Raw genomic sequence first — 15596 nt, 5'->3', positions numbered from 1 at the left:
GCCGCCGCCGCTCCTGCTCGCGCGGGCGCTGCACCGGAGTCGGGCCGCCGCGCCGCCGCCTGCTTTGTGCTTCTCGCAGAAGATGGGAGCGACCTCTTCCTGATCGCGAGCTATTTTAAAAAGCAGTGAGCGCGCCGGGTTTCCAACCAGCGTGGAGGACCCGGGGAGAGAATCCATCCACGCCCGCCAGGTAGGATCTGATCCCGGCCGAGAGAGGCAATGGGGAGACGCGGGAACTGTCCTCTGCTGTTCCCCAGGTTGCGCTTCCCTGCATTTAAGCAAGAGTAGCTTCTGAATTGTACGTGTGTGTGCGCGCGCGTGTGTTTGTGTGTGGTGGTGGTTGTGGTGGTGGGGTGTGTGTGTGTGCGTGTGTGTGTGTGTGTGTGTATGTGCGCATGTGTGCATGCGCGAATCTGCACATTTTTCTGGGTGTCTATGCCTCTCCAAGAGGGAAATTGTTCTGGGCGTGAGGATACCCGCCCGCCGGCGCCGGCTGCTGAAGGAAAAAAGGGCTGGCTGCTAGGAGGGATGCTGCACCCTGAGCTGGGCTCGGCTCCGAGGATTCAGGGCGCGAAGAGCTAAGTCCACCCGGAAAGCAAGCGGCGCTGCCGGAGATCCAGACGTCCCCACCCACAGGGCTCCTCTTGTGGTCATCCTTCCTCCCGGTAATCCCTGGGGTCTTCCCCAAGGCACACTTGGGAGCCACCTCTTCTGGAGTGTAACTGGGTACTCTTTTGCGAGAACTGCGGCGAGGAGGGAGGTGTGGCCCGGTAGAGGGGAAAGCAAGAGAAAAATTGGTGGGGAGTGGGCTGTGGTACCCGCGTCTCCGGGCACTGTGCCTTGGTATGGCTCGGGGATTCTGCACACACGGGCGTCTTTCCCAAGGGATTCAAAGGGAACTTTACAGCTGCATTATGTGCCTCCTCGGGGCTGTGCTGGCTCTTGGGGAAATGATCTCTGTTCTGAGATGCAAGGATCCCCTTGGCTCCTCCTTCGAGTGGAAGGGGGAGGTCTTAGAGATGGACAGTCAGCTAGAGAACCCAAATCAGCCCTGGGGATGCTTTAAAAAAAATCAACATATGAGCATCCTGAACCCCCTTTCCCATGGATTCTGTCTCTAATGAATGACTTGCTGACAATTCGTATTTCCCTCCCCAAATAAAGTGTTACTGCTTGAGTCAAGAGCAGCAGTGATCAAATTTAACAAAGACTTTTGGGGAGAGAGCAATGTTGCATGCTGTCTGTGAGCAGGGGCAGAAAGCCAGGCTTTTGAACCAGGTATGGTTTTAACCCCACTCAGCCTGGCTCCCTGGAAGGCGCTCTCTGCCTCTCTCTGGTAGTCAGCCACTAGTGGTTGTGAATATAACAACACAAACTTTGTCCTGCTGGAGGTGTAAAGACTAAAAAGAGAAAAAAAGGATATCGTGGGAGGTGTAGTGGAAGAAGCTTTTTAAAAAATGAGAGATGTGATGAAGAGAGTTCAGGCGTCCTGATCATGGAGTCTCAGGCTGAGGAGGTGGAGATTGGGTTCAGATCTGCTTCAGGGCAGCGCTTTGCATATCCAAACATGAGCAGTTGAACATCCACAATCCCACGACCTGCCCTGTGAAGATTTCCGGGGGGGGGGATTCTGAAAGTATGCCCCCCACACACACAGCGGCACACGTATGTACAGGCTCCCTCTTTCCCAGAGCTCTCCTGCAGAAAAAGAGGGAGGAAAATGAATCTAGATGCTTCATTCATTTCAGTTAAGAACACAAAGCCAGAAAAAAGATGACTGGTTTGGGGTTCCTCTTTCAAATCCTGTGTTACTTGGATTTTGCTTTCTGGGTTTGTTAAACTTGCTTAATTTGGGCGTTTAGCCGAGTGTGGAGGCAGGGGGAAGGAGGGACAGCTTGCTCCATCTTTGGGCTTTGTGAGTGAGCTAGTGGAGGAGGACCCAGTGCCTTCAGCAAGATGAGCTTTCTTAAGTCGTTTTCATTTTACAAATTCTGCCAGCTTGAAGGATTCCATTTGACTTTCAGGTCTCATTAGTTAAGATTTCCCTTACTATAAAAGATCACTGATGGTTCCCCCATTTAAAATGGCTGTTGTGTTTTATTAAAAATGAATGATTAGTGCCTAGAAGAATAGAGAGAGGGGGAAACAGCTGAGCATTGGTAAACCATCATTCATTATTGAGCTGACCAGAGGTTACAGAGGATGTGAGTGTCCAGAAACTAACCGCCTTAATCTACACTGTCTTGAAAGCCTAACAGGCTGGGTGAGGAGAGTGGTGAGCTAAAGGCATAGGAAGGCTGTACTCCATGCTCCCATCTATCTGTAGACCTAACCATTACTAGGTAATGATTTCTACCGAATCATTTTCCATTGAGATTAAAAACAAGATAGCCCTTCTGTTGATCATGAAAAGAAAAGAAAAAATAAATAAAAGAGAAAAACAGTGGCATCAGGGTTCTAACTCCAGATAAAATTATGAAAGGAAGTTGAGGTATGCCTACAGGATTAATATGCAGGATTACAGGAGCTGCTCTTTCCAGCTACGTTCTAAAGCAATCAGATGTATTCAAGAGCTTCAGCATTTGTTAACAGGCTATATTTAACATGTTTTGATCAGATAAAAATAGACATTTATTTATCTTACAAAGTAAATGCATGGTTCCTTCCCTCTTTCTGCTTAATTTCTTCGACAAAATAAATGATGAGAAAAACTCTGTAGTTTCCATCAAGTTGCATTCCTCCTTTAAAGGGAGTGCATAGCAAAAAGGAAGGCCCGCAGGAGCAAAATAAAGGACTGACTCCCCTCATGGATGAGGCTGTCTCATTTTTGCCCTCATATATGTCATTCTCATGTATGACCAGTCATTCTGCATGATGCCTTCAGGTAAAACAGTGTGTCTGTGAGAAGCGGGCTGCTCTAACAACATGGACTTAAGCAAGATCCAAAGCAAAACAGAAACTAAATATGGAGTGAGGAATGTACAGACAGAACAAAGATATTAGAACCAGTAGGTTGCATGCTTTGTATGTTTTGCAATGTGTATGTATTTTTTCTTTCAAATAAAAATATTGTTGCTTTACAGTTGTTAAGAACTGAGGAAACTATGTGCTGTTTTTTGTCTGTTAAAGTTAAATGTCTATTACTAAATCATCATTCAGTACAATTAGAACTTCACAGTTAGATTTCCTTCAGCACCTCATGGTTCCTTAGACACCCCCTGCCCCAGTGAGACTATCTACCCAATGATCTCCCATCCATCCAAACTCCACTGCTCCCTCTTGTGGCAAGAATTCTCCCTGGATTTCTCTAGGTTCTAGAATTTATCTAGAGCCTGCCCTGCTGCCTTAGCTGTCTGTTACTTCAAATCTAATTCTCAGTAGTAATTTGGCTAAGCAGGCCAGTGGGTTACTGAACTAGCTGTTTCTACTTTTCTCTTGGAACAAAAGGGTTTTGGCTCCCAGGAGATGTCTCTGAAATTTAGAAGAAGTAAATGTCAGGTGTTTTCTGACCCACTGGGATAGACCTGATTCTGGAAATGTGAGCTTTCTGCTCTCACCTTTGAGATTTTGATTTGGACTCAGTGCTAGTCCAGTGGGGCCTCATTAGATGCAATGGGATTATTTTCCATTTTATCTCTTCCTCTACATCTCCCTCTCCCTCTCCTCTGTCTCTTCTCTTCTTTCCCCTCTCTCCTTCCCCAACCTCTGGCCTGCCCTATATACACATCCATCACTTTGAAACCTTAAACCAATCAAGGAGTAGGTTCTCAGAACTACTTGCTTGTGACTCAAAACAGCCCATTTTCTGACCTGAGGACTTCTGTGGTAAATACTTGCTGGTGTGCTGTCATCAAATCAGTTCAGAACACAAGCGGGGAGTTAATGGACTGAGCTTTGTAAGACAGTTGCTTGCCGTCCTTGCTGCTCTGTTTCCAGTCAACTCTCTCTAAACCTGACTGCTATATATTTATATTTACAATTGTCCTTTGATCATCCTGGTCCAGAGTGTAACAAATAAGAAGTTGGATAAAGTCTCAAAGGACTAATGATTTTGACATCACTCGATACTTCTTACCCATGCTTAGAAGGAGGGGAATATGTGGAAGGATAAAACATCCAGACAGACAACTGAAGCACAGAAAATGTGCCTGTAGTTGAGGGTACTAACATCATACACAGGAAGTGATCTGAGGTTGGGCTAAAGAGTCTCAGGTTCAAAGTCTTTTATTTATCAGCCAATGTAGGATCTGAAATCTTCAGTATAAAAATGATTCATTTGAATGAGAGAATTCTATCAAGCAGATCCTTCCTTAATAAATTTCAGAGATATCTAGCAAAGAGCTACCATGAATTCTCACATGCCATTAGGATACGCTGATTTGGAAACCTGGAGTGGTTTATGCATTCAGCTGGCAGTCCTGAGGACCTGGAACACAGGAAGAGACAGAGGAAGTGAAAGAGGCTAAAAACTAGGCTGTTGCCCAGTCAGTGCCCTTTGAGAACTGTTCTAATGGGGAAGCGTGAGAAGCTGAGTGACTAGGAACAGGGCTGTTGGTAAAGGGGTAGAAAATAAGGAGAAACAGGCAAACATAAATGCCCACACTGAGATTTTTCACTCTGAAACAAAAATTGGATCTGTCTTTGAAAATTTAGCTTTTAATGCCTTCTTAGAAATGGGCAAAATATTTTCTCCAGAGTAAATTGATATTCTTAAAATTAAAAGTGCTGTATTGTGACATTGAACAATATTCACACTGTCAACCGAAAACACAGTAGTGTGATACCAATTCAGACAAGTATTTACTCACACATACAAGAGATCCAGGAAAATAAATATTAGAGTCAATCTTAACTTTAGAAAAAGACAGAGCAATCACTTTGTAGATTTCATGACATTGCATGCAAAGTCAGAGTAATAATTTCCTTTTCGTATCTAATGCAAGATGATGTCTAATAGATAAGGCAATGATTCAGCAATTTCAGTCAATCAACCCTGACATTTGTTGAGTGCTCAGTATACAGAAGGCCCTACCCTAGGGTTTTCAGAGAGTTCACTCAGAAAGAGAAGTTACTTCATGTTTGTTGAGCACTCGTGATGTCAGGGTCTAGACTAGATGCTTTACACATATTTTCTTTTTTTGTGCTTATGAGTATTCTGCAAGGAACCATCATTATCTCAGTTTAAAGGCGAACACTATGCCACAGTTGAGTAACTTGTCCAAGGGTTAAGAAAACAGGCTATCCAAATGCCATGTTCTGGGCAGTGTTTTCCCTTCCCAAGAGTGTCATGATCTAGAGCATCCATAGGTGGAAAAAACAGGTCAGAGTGAGGTAGCATTCTGTATTGCAGAGGAATGAAGTGATGGATGAGTTGAACTGGAAAAGAGAACCTTGGACTGTGCCTTCCTGGAGGAGGTACTGTAGGTCATTCATAAAATGTCACTCATAAGAGTGAAAAGGATTTAGGAAACAAATATAGTCTAGTCATTTTTGAGCCATGAAAACCATGTTCCAGCTAACTGATGACAGGGAGGACCCTAGAGCAATGTCAGAGTCATCTTGCACTCTTCAGATCTGCTCTACTGCCATTCAGGAACATGCATAAGAACTGTAGATTTAGAACAACTGATAGCTGAAGGCCCTGCCCAAATGCATTTTACACTTGAAAGAAAGCTTATGACAAACTTGCAGCCCAGACTTGCAAGGCAGAGACTGCAGTAAAAGATGAAGAAAAGCGGTAGGCTGCCTGTCAACCTGTTCTTCAACCTTGACTTTTTATTTGTTTCATTTGTTTCATTTTGCTTTGTTTTAGAGATGGGTTCTCATTATGTAGCACAAAGAGGATCTGCACTCTCCCACGTCTACCTCCTGATTGCTGGGTTTTTAGGTGTATGCTACCCTGACAGGTGCTCCTCCCTTGACTTTGGTTATTACATTTCTGGAAGGACTCAAGTTAAGCGTTTGTGTGTTTATCTTTGATGGCTCCGATGCATTCTCCCTTGAGCTCCTCCACCTCCTCCAACTCCTCCAGTTTCTCTCCAATTGTCCTTTAAGCACAGGACCTAGGGCCACTCTTTGGATCAGTTCTCTGCTTGGTGTAGAGCATCCAGGCCTAGAAACAGGCTTAGGCAACTGAACTGCTTATTACCAAGGGGCACTTGCTTTGTAAGCTGTGAGGACCTCCACTACATCCTCAGGGAGAGCATGGGAAGGCACCACCTCTTAGAAGTCTCATCTCTCTTTCAAAATATTCTTTCAAATGTTGTCATGGGCAGTTCAGAGCTGACATTTATGAATTTGTGTTGGGCAAAGTCAAGGGTTCTTTTCCTGTGATTCTACTCCTTCTTCACACAACATACAGTTTTTCTAAGAGCGTCTCAGAGCTCTTGTTTTCAGACCATGTTCAATGCTGGAAAAAACATCAGATGACATCGAGTCTGACTTTTGTTCTTCACAAATAACAAAAGAAAGACTACGTAAAATCAAATGGTTACAAGACCAGAAAAGGCTAGAGTAGTTTCCTGAAGTCATCTCGTCTAAGTCAAGTCTCTCTCTCTCTCTCTCTCTGTCTTCTTTTTACTTTTTGACAATGTAGAAGACTTACCCAAATTAGGCTGTTTTCTAGTATCAGGAATAGCTAGGTGCCTAGCAAAGATTTTCCAGGAAGGAGAGAGAACTGGCACTGCTTCTTGTTTGGGGATGTTGACTATTAAACTGCAGGACCCTTGTGTACTCACTCTACAGGTTTCTGAGGTCAGGAGACATCTTCATTCACATAGAATATTTGAATTCAGCAGATTATATATTTAACATTGTGCTGGTTACATCTCTGGGCTCACTTTCACATCTGTTCAAGTGGAAATAGCATCAACAACAATCAGCCTATGACTTTTTATGAGGAATAATATATTAATACTACAGTTTCTGACACACGAGTGTTCTGTAAGGGTTTTTTCATAATTTGAGAGATGGACCATGAGACAGCCCTTGTCCTTATCTGTTTGCCTTTAGATGAATATGCTAATTGATATAGGGTGTTTCCATGTGAGGGATACATACAATGACATAATGCCAAAGACCATTATATGTATACTTTACTTTTTAAAAATAGCAAAGAAATGCTTTTGGTTTCGTGGACCATAGGATCTGTCATAGTTACTCAGCTCTGTTCTTGCAACCAAGCAGACACAGACAGACAACATATAAATGATGAGAATGGTATCCTTAGGACATTATTTGTGAACACAGGCATTTGAAAACCACATAGGTTTCATTTGAAATGTGAAAGATTCCCTCATTAATTTTCTCAATCATTTAAACATGAGAAAACACTTTAATTTCATAGGCTGTATAAGACCAAGTGACAGACTGAGTTGGGCCCATTGGTAGTGGATTGTCAACTCCTGACACACAATGTAGAGTTTGAAAGGTGCAAGTGCAACATCAGTGTGCCTGGGGCACCTTAGCAGTTGGTGTAGTCAAGAGAGGTGGCCTAGAAACAAACAGACCTTGTTTTAGAGCTTAGTCTGTCACTTCTGTGATGCCTGGATTTGAAAAATCTTTTCAGTTAGCTGCCCGAGCTTTCTTACTGAGAAAAGGTGGGAGAGAGGTAAAGTTATTTGACTTTTAGGAGTCTTCTCGGAAAAAACAAACATGAAATAAGAGCATTTTTAGAGGGAAATTATGACATTTGAGATGGATTGGGGAGGTTACATGTGAAAACATGAGGAAGAAAAACATGGTTCATGTCTGAGAATTCTCATTTAGTAGCTTTGCAGACCATGAGAACCAAAAACCTGAGAAGGTGGACAGGTACAGTGTTAGGAATTATGCTGAATGCCAAAATATGGGATTAGATATCATAGCTCCAGATTTTAGCAGAATTCTTCAATTCTACAGTTGAATGGAAGTAGAACCAAAGGTTCACAGTGATCAATGGAGCTGAGTTTGACATTCGTACCTTATGGTCCCTAGACTAGCGACCCTTTCATCCACCCCACTCCCTAAGCAGTGTGTCAGGAAGGAGTTAGAAGGCTCTGCCCTCTAAGAGGGAAAGTCTCATCAATTAGAGAAGATGTGTTTGGTGTTTTTCAAACATGATCTCATACCCCACATATCAAAAGAAGGCAGCTCTGTAAGTAATCCCATTATTCAGATTGGTAATGCTGAGGGATCAGGTGAACCCTTGCACTACAGCAACCTATTAGCCTGTTTTCCCCCTGTTCTGTAATTCAATTCAAGTGTTATTTCTTCAGCTGAGCCTTTCTTAACATCCTTGGTGGCCAGGCCCTCCACTGGTTTTGTAAGATCGTGTTTTTTTCTTTCACAGAATTTGCCACATCTAAGCACTATGGTTTGGGGGTAATACTTTTAATTAACGTCTGTTTTCTGTTTTTCAGCTAGGCCTTACATCTCAGGAGGAAAGAGATTGCATTTGCCTATTTTGCGGTTCTAGCCCCAGTGAATTGCACATTGCCAGATATGTAACAGACATTTGGTATTTGTTGAATGAATAAATTCTCTCATTAGTCATTAATGTTGATGAAAATGATCCTTGTTTAAGCAAAGACTTGATAAGCAAAGGCGTTATCATTACTAATCAAACGGATAGCATATTTTCTCCACTGACTTTTTCCTAATGTTCTCAGTTTCCTCTCAGGATTAATTTTATGATAGCTCCTCACCAGTCACAAAAGACAATAATACAGTGTTCCCAGCATAGTTAATCTATAATGCATAAGCTGATATTTAAACAATTTTTCCCATTAGACACGCAGGACTAGTTTGAAGTACACATTTGTAGGATGTTCCATTTAAGGGGGAAATGTGTATGTTCCATAAACTGCTCAAGGGCTTGTGTAAAATGTTATGTTTTTCCATAAGCCATCAGCACTCCACTTATTTATTTGAATATTAGGATTTGACAACTTCCTATTGAAGCTGACTTCCTCTTTAAATTTACTGGTTCTGTGAGAGTTTCCAGTTCGTATTAGATCCAAGCCATAGAGAATTTTTCAAGAACTTTCCAAAATTGTTAGACAGAGCACTGATGAAAAACCCACATAAAGTGAGCATCTGTCCACTTAGTGTGTGTATACATAGTGTGTGTATGTGTGTGTGTGTGTTTTGTGTTTGTGTGTATATATGTATATATATATATATAATGTGTTTCTCTCTTAGTATATATATATATGTGTGTGATTATATATTTAATATGTTTCTCTCTGATTCCCACTTCTGCTATTTCCAAGAGCATCTTATTCTTTCAAGGACTGTGATTTGATACTATGCAGGAAAGTCTGGAAGACTTATAACACTTAAGTGTGATAGAGCTCCTCTCCTAAATATTATTTACTTGAAGCTGAAGCTCAGTATTCAGGGGGAAGACTCATGAAATTCACCAGAGCCTACTAGTTTAATCTGCATTTTTCTTGTAAAAAAAGGAATTTAAAAACAAAGAAAAAATGAAAATAATTTGAAATTATCCAACCATATATCTTGAAATTGAATTCTGTATTTAAAAGGCGCAGTTCCAAGAAGCAAACTAAAAAACAAAAGAGTAACTGTACAGGTCAGGTTGACTATGGAGTTGAAGTAAAGAGTGAGGAAATAGCCAATACTCATAAAAAGGCGATAATTTAAGGAGCATGGGTTCCTCCATCACTCAAGTCCAGTCTGGGATTCATGTTCCTGCATATTTGTGCTTCTGCCTTGGAGCTTGCATACATACAGAAACTGGATAGGTCTTTAAGAGTTCAATTTCTCTGGGGCTAGAGAGATGGCTCAGCGGTTAAAAACACTGATTGTTCTTGCAGAAGACCCGGGTTTGAATCCCAGCACCCACATGGCAGCTAACAACTATAATAATAAATTTTAAAAAGGGTTCCATTTCCCTGAGTTTTGGTGACATGTACATGTAGTGTCCTAGCAATCCCTGCCTGTTTCTACTTAGAGAGGCAGAACTAATTTGCAGCAAAATTGTGAATTCAGTGCTTTTTAAATCACGCGGTGCCTTAGCTCCTAATTTCAGGGCCCCATGAACATCGATTAGGCTCCATTTCCCATCCTTCTCTAGGCCCCAGTCTCTTCCCTGGCACACTCACCAAGGATCTTCCTTTTTCAACCCTGCCTAGGGTTTTAGTCCATGAGAGGCAAAACCATATGATATATTATTTCACATCATTGTCTCATTGATTTAAGAAACACACAAATGCTCTCAGTTTTTCAGGGTCAAGCTTCCGTCCAGTTCCTTAACTGTGTCCTCCAGAGTATGTGTTTGCTGTGTGCACCTGCCTTGGAACCCTCTCTGCCCTCTACTCAACTTTTCCTTTCTCTCCCATCTGCCCTTTATTCCCAGTTTCCTCAGGGAGCAGTGCCAAGATCACCACCTACAGTCACCTGCATCCGTGCAAACATAATTGTATCTATTGTGTATCAGAGGATAGCCCAGACAGCTGCAATTTATTTTCTCAGATGATTCTTTGGTAAAATGTGATTGAAGAGACATAGCTTTCTGCCTTTACTTCCTTTTACTAATTTGTTTATTTTGGAAAATACCTTCTTTCTCTAGCTTTTGCTATTCCTCTGATTTCTTCCTTCATGGATTTTCCTTTAACCCTGAGTTCTAGCATGAATGTGGGAGGCTTGAAGTTGACATCAGGTGTCCTTTGTGATCGCTCTTCACTTTAGTTTTTGAGGCAAAGTATTTCAGTTGAATTCAGAGCTTGCCAGTAAGCTAGACTAGAGAGTCAACTTGCAATGGAAATCCCCCACCCCCTCTCTAGAGTGTTGGAATTATGGGTGGTCACCATGATTACAGGGCTTCTAGGTGAGTTCTGTACAGCCAAGCACTGGTCTTCACGGTTGCCTGGCAAACGGTTTATCCACTGAGCCGTCTCCCTAGTGTGCGTTTCTTAAGACTGATTGTCAACAGACTAGGATGGAAAATATTTTTAGGTAGAAATTCTTTTTGAGTGACTTACATATACAAACACATTCATGACTTCATTCTTTTCCAGCATGTAAGGTCAACTATTAAAGAAAGGCTGTTCTTTCTCTTCTGGGTTGATGCTGAACAAATTTCAAAAGTTGTTACTGTTTTCAACTAGGAGGTCCCAGAAAGTATAAAGTACAGGGTATGTGTTCCATGGCCCTGCCTGCAAGATCTGATGACTCTTGAAATCTCCTGGTTATAGGACTGTAGGTGGAGTGGTTTGAGGTTTCTAGAAACTTGGTTATACTAAACCAAGAATCTGGATACATTAATTTATAAACTACTAGGTAGTCTACTTGAGTGTTTAAAAACACTGCCAGATGAGTCCCTTGTCTTCTAGAATTCTCTAGTAATGGAAGATTGCATCTTCTAGAAAGAGGGTACATACCTTAACTTTAGTAACAATCTATAATATATGAACTGTACTGGACAGATATTCTCCCATCTTTGAAATACAGCATTTATAATATAAGAAAAGCTTGGCCAGTGAAACCATGAATAAATATGTTATTTTTATTACTGACAAGCTTAAATGTTTAAAAATTGGTCTTGCCTTCAAAACAGTGGGTTTGTGACTTGGATTGAGATTCTTGAAAAAAATTAGATTTATTAATAGTAAACTATTACCTTATTAGGACAAAATTCTGTGTCATCTTCCCCAGTACACACCTGTTGATCATTTCTTTATCTCAGGTTTGGTTTTTGCTTACTCACTGCTAGGTTCTCTCTCTCTCTCAGTCTCTCTGTATCTCTCTCTGTCTCTGTGTCTCTGTGTCTCTGTCTCTCTCTCTCTTTCTCTGTGTGTGTGTGTGTGTGTGTTCTCCTGAACAAACAGAAAACACTTGAGTTTGTTACATGACTTTGGAATGATTTTAGACCTCAGACCAGCCAATGATTCCCCAGAATGAATCATCTTTCTCTCCCCATGTGATAAACATGAGAGTTTACAAAACTCTGACTTGGAGGATGGGGAGGCAGGAGACAGAAGTAAAACATATACCCTTGAGACAAAGCAACCCACAATCACTCATGTACTTATATGGACAGGAAGCCTACCTGAGAGGTTATTCTATACTAAGTTCATAAATATGGAGCTGTTTGTTCCCAACCAGGTGCTATTAACTGCTATTTTCTCCCATAAGTATTATTAACCTGTCATGGAAATAAACAAACAAAAATTACTGTGGTATAATACCAAATGTCAGGTAAAATCCATATAACCTTGGTCAACTTACTGTTATAAACTATGTTATGTGTTTTTAATTTGTAAAAGGAGAAGTAGCATTGTCAGAAAGGTCAGTGAGAGTAAAGGTAAAAAAATTCACACATCATATAGGGCAAAGTGTACACAGTGATTTCAGCTATTATTGGCATCATCACCATGAATGGAACCCAGAAAGCCTGCTTCACAACTCAGAAATAGTAACTCTCAGAGCAGTCCTTGCTGACCCTTCATGGAGCTCCAGGTTTTCAAAGAATCTGCCTTCAGAATTCTTTCTGTCTTGCATTGGAAGCTTTTCTTCTCCAGTTTTCTTCTTTCTAAGTACATATTCAGATTAACATAAAGAGTTCGTATTTTAAATTTTAAATTATCTTACCCTTTTTTAGAACCTCTAACATAGGGATGTTGTTTGGTTAGTGTTTGATCAAATGTTTTTAATTATTTTAAAGGAGGGGGCATGTATGCTTTCTTAAAGATGTTAACATATTAGGATGCTTTCAGCAGAGTGAATATAATCAGGACTGATAGAAGAAGACCAGGTGCTGGGGAAGATGTCTGGTCCCCAGACCCTTTCTTCATGCTAGATATCAGTTCTAAGGTTCTTTGCCATAAATCCGGTGACCAATTTCCTCTTTTCTGGCTAACACTGCCATTGGCTTTCACTCTGACACTGACCTCTGCTCATTTAGGGCATAACCATTTCACACAGAGAATGCTTTAAAATACAAATGTCTACACCCAATTTCCAGCTTCTGATACAGCACCAGAGATTTGATGAATCAGCACACGATCCTATGAGGATTATTTTATTCATCCAGCAAGCATGTGCTATGCATCTTTTATGTGCCAATCTCAACTCTAGGAACCGGGAGTGAATCACTGGGAAAAAAACAAACAAATAAGAAACAAAAATCCCTAGTCTTACAAGATTTACACATCTATTGGAGTTAAAAAAAAAGAATAAAAACATTGAATAAATTATATAGCATATAAAAGCAGTAAGTGCCACGGGCAAAAGTGAGGAGAAGAATGAGCAGGTAGGACATGAGTTGTTCCAATAACTGCTTCATTTTCCTAAATCCTAAACCTTTCTTTCCTCTTTTCCTGGAGGGGGTCTAGGCATTGCCTAACACCCCAGTTGCTTTCTTTGCTGAGCAAGTTAAGTGGGTGTTTTCTGACATAAGACAGGATCCTGACTCCAATTTTATAAGTTCAAACAAGTCATGAGTCCCATCCCCCCAAATCTGGCCTCTTACACTCTGTCTCCTACCAGAACTTTCTCAATTTATCAGTTAGAAAAAGAAACACCATTTTATTTGATTTATGGTAGGGGTCATGTAACAATGGTGTTAACAGTGAGTTACTGTTCCTTTCTGAAGTTTGGATGGTTTCAGGGCCTAAAGTTGGGAATTAGCACTGTAATTTGCACCCTAGATGGGATGGTCAGATGCAAAAAGTCTTGTCCTTTGAAGTTGTCTCTGTCTAGAAGCATTTAGAAGGCTTGCCTCAGTTGTAGATAAAGATTTATATTGCTTTACTCTTGCCTTAGAACTAGATTAATTGCTCAGCTTTGAGGTTTTCCGTCAGCAAGAATGACATAGAAGGGAATTCCAGGTCCTGAGGAAAGAGAGTCAAGAAGTTCCTTGGAATAAACCCAACTGCCAATCAACAGAACACAATTAGGCTATCCAGTGTGCTGGGCTGGTAGAAATGCCAGCATATTCCTTTACTCTGAGTCAGGTACTCCTTAACAGTCAAAACTGGCTACAGCCTTCAACCGGAACAGGTACTCTGCTGCCTCCTTCCTGTTCAGGCTTCTTTGCTACGATTGCAGTTTGCTGACCAACCATTCTGCATGTGTGTGTTTCTGATCCTTACAGCTATAACCTCTCCCTTTACATGATTTGCTGGCTTCCTGGCACATGGTTGTCTTTTTACCATCTTCTGTCAGTACCATTCAGCTCTGTAATCTGCACGTGATACTGTTGTCTTGCTCTACTTTAAAATAAACTACACATAGAAAATAATTCAGATATTCTTGGTGCTGTACTGAAGACTCATTTGTAGGATATAAGTGATTCTTGGCTACAGTTGATCTGAATTCATCATAATCAACCTACACCTTCAGTACCCTGCCTTAGTAGATTGAAGTAAGATATAAGAAAGCCGAAATGAAACAAGATTTATATTTGCTTTATTGTTGCCTTAGATATATATTATCCTATCTTTCTGCTTAATTTTCATGGAACTATCTGATTGAAGAACATGTGAGATTGATAAAATAGAGCCACTTGAATGATAGAGAGAAATACACCAAAAGAAAAGAAATACTAGGAAAAGAAAGGAGCCGACATTTAGGTAACACCTATTCTATCCCCACAAGCATTTGGATTTGGTATTAATTTAATGGAGTCAGAAACTAAAGTCCAGAGAGTTCTTTTCAGCTGTGTCATGGCCAATATGTTACATCAATGTTTTGCATCCACTGATTTCACAAATTATCATGCTGTCTCTTTCAGAAAATCATTGTGATATTTTTAGGTCACCTCAGAAGCCCCTCTCTCTTTTTTTTCTCATCATGATGACGAATTTGTACAGATCCACCCACCTTTACACATCTGGTAGCCTTCTGGCTAAGAACACAGTGTGAGATTCAGGCTAGGGCAGGGATCGAGGGCAGAGCTTTTAGTTGGCAGACCTGAGAGAATGCCCTGACAGTACACACAAGAAATGGTTGCCAGGCAATTGCTAAAGGCTAGGGCATGCGGGGCAGCTGTCTCTAGGAACATGCCAGCTCTTGTGCTACATTAGCCATTGATGCTTGTCTGTTTCAGTCACTAATCCATAAGAGAAAATTCCAGGCTGTTGGGAACCTTCCAGGAGACTACTGCTAGCTTAATCTTCCTAACGCCAAGAAGCTTTCCAACGAGCTAGTTCAAGTCCAAGCACAATATTTGTCAAAGAGTGCTTCATGCACCATCAAGTAGTTAATGATATTGGTCTCTGAAACAGACCAGGGTTGAATCTTCATTCAGAAATTTAGTCTTTGCATGACTTTTAACAAGTACTAACCTGTCTAAGCCTCATTTGTACCATTTTCAAAATGTGATACTAGTATTTCCATGTACAGTGTTATTGTTGGGGCCCTGGGCACTGTAAGATTCCAGAACATACTGGTTCTAAGGATTATCATGGAAATCTTAACACTTAGGGTGGTGTAACCCAGAAATAGTGGTTTGTAAATATTATATAAGTAATTGATACATGTAAAGAATTTCACATGATGCCTATGACAGTATTCATATACAGAATGTGTTATTCTCAGGAAACTGATTCTGAGTTGCTATTGTGCTTTTTAAAAGAGTTTTTTGGTATAGTTTT

General features: G+C 41.0%; 1 protein-coding gene across 17 annotated transcripts in view; it reads left to right on the top strand.

Annotated features, from left to right (window-relative positions):
• Positions 1-6: 6 nt before the first annotated feature.
• Positions 7-15596, top strand: part of Slc8a1 (solute carrier family 8 member A1) — a 328175-nt gene continuing 312585 nt past the window's right edge. For 16 of the 17 annotated variants that reach the window (XM_017798881.2, XM_017798880.2, XM_017798879.2 and 13 more), the window contains exon 1: positions 7-190. The gene's annotated coding sequence lies outside the window, so the exon portion shown is untranslated. Of the gene's footprint in view, positions 191-471; positions 666-15596 lie in introns of those variants that run through there. The other variant, XM_017798877.2, reaches the window with a different exon arrangement.

Source organism: Nannospalax galili, unplaced genomic scaffold, assembly GCF_000622305.1.
Source record: "Nannospalax galili isolate Female #2095 unplaced genomic scaffold, S.galili_v1.0 scaffold257, whole genome shotgun sequence".
NCBI lineage: Eukaryota > Metazoa > Chordata > Mammalia > Rodentia > Spalacidae > Nannospalax > Nannospalax galili.
Note: the sequence above shows the minus strand (reverse complement) of the source record. Positions and strands in the feature narration are given on the sequence as shown.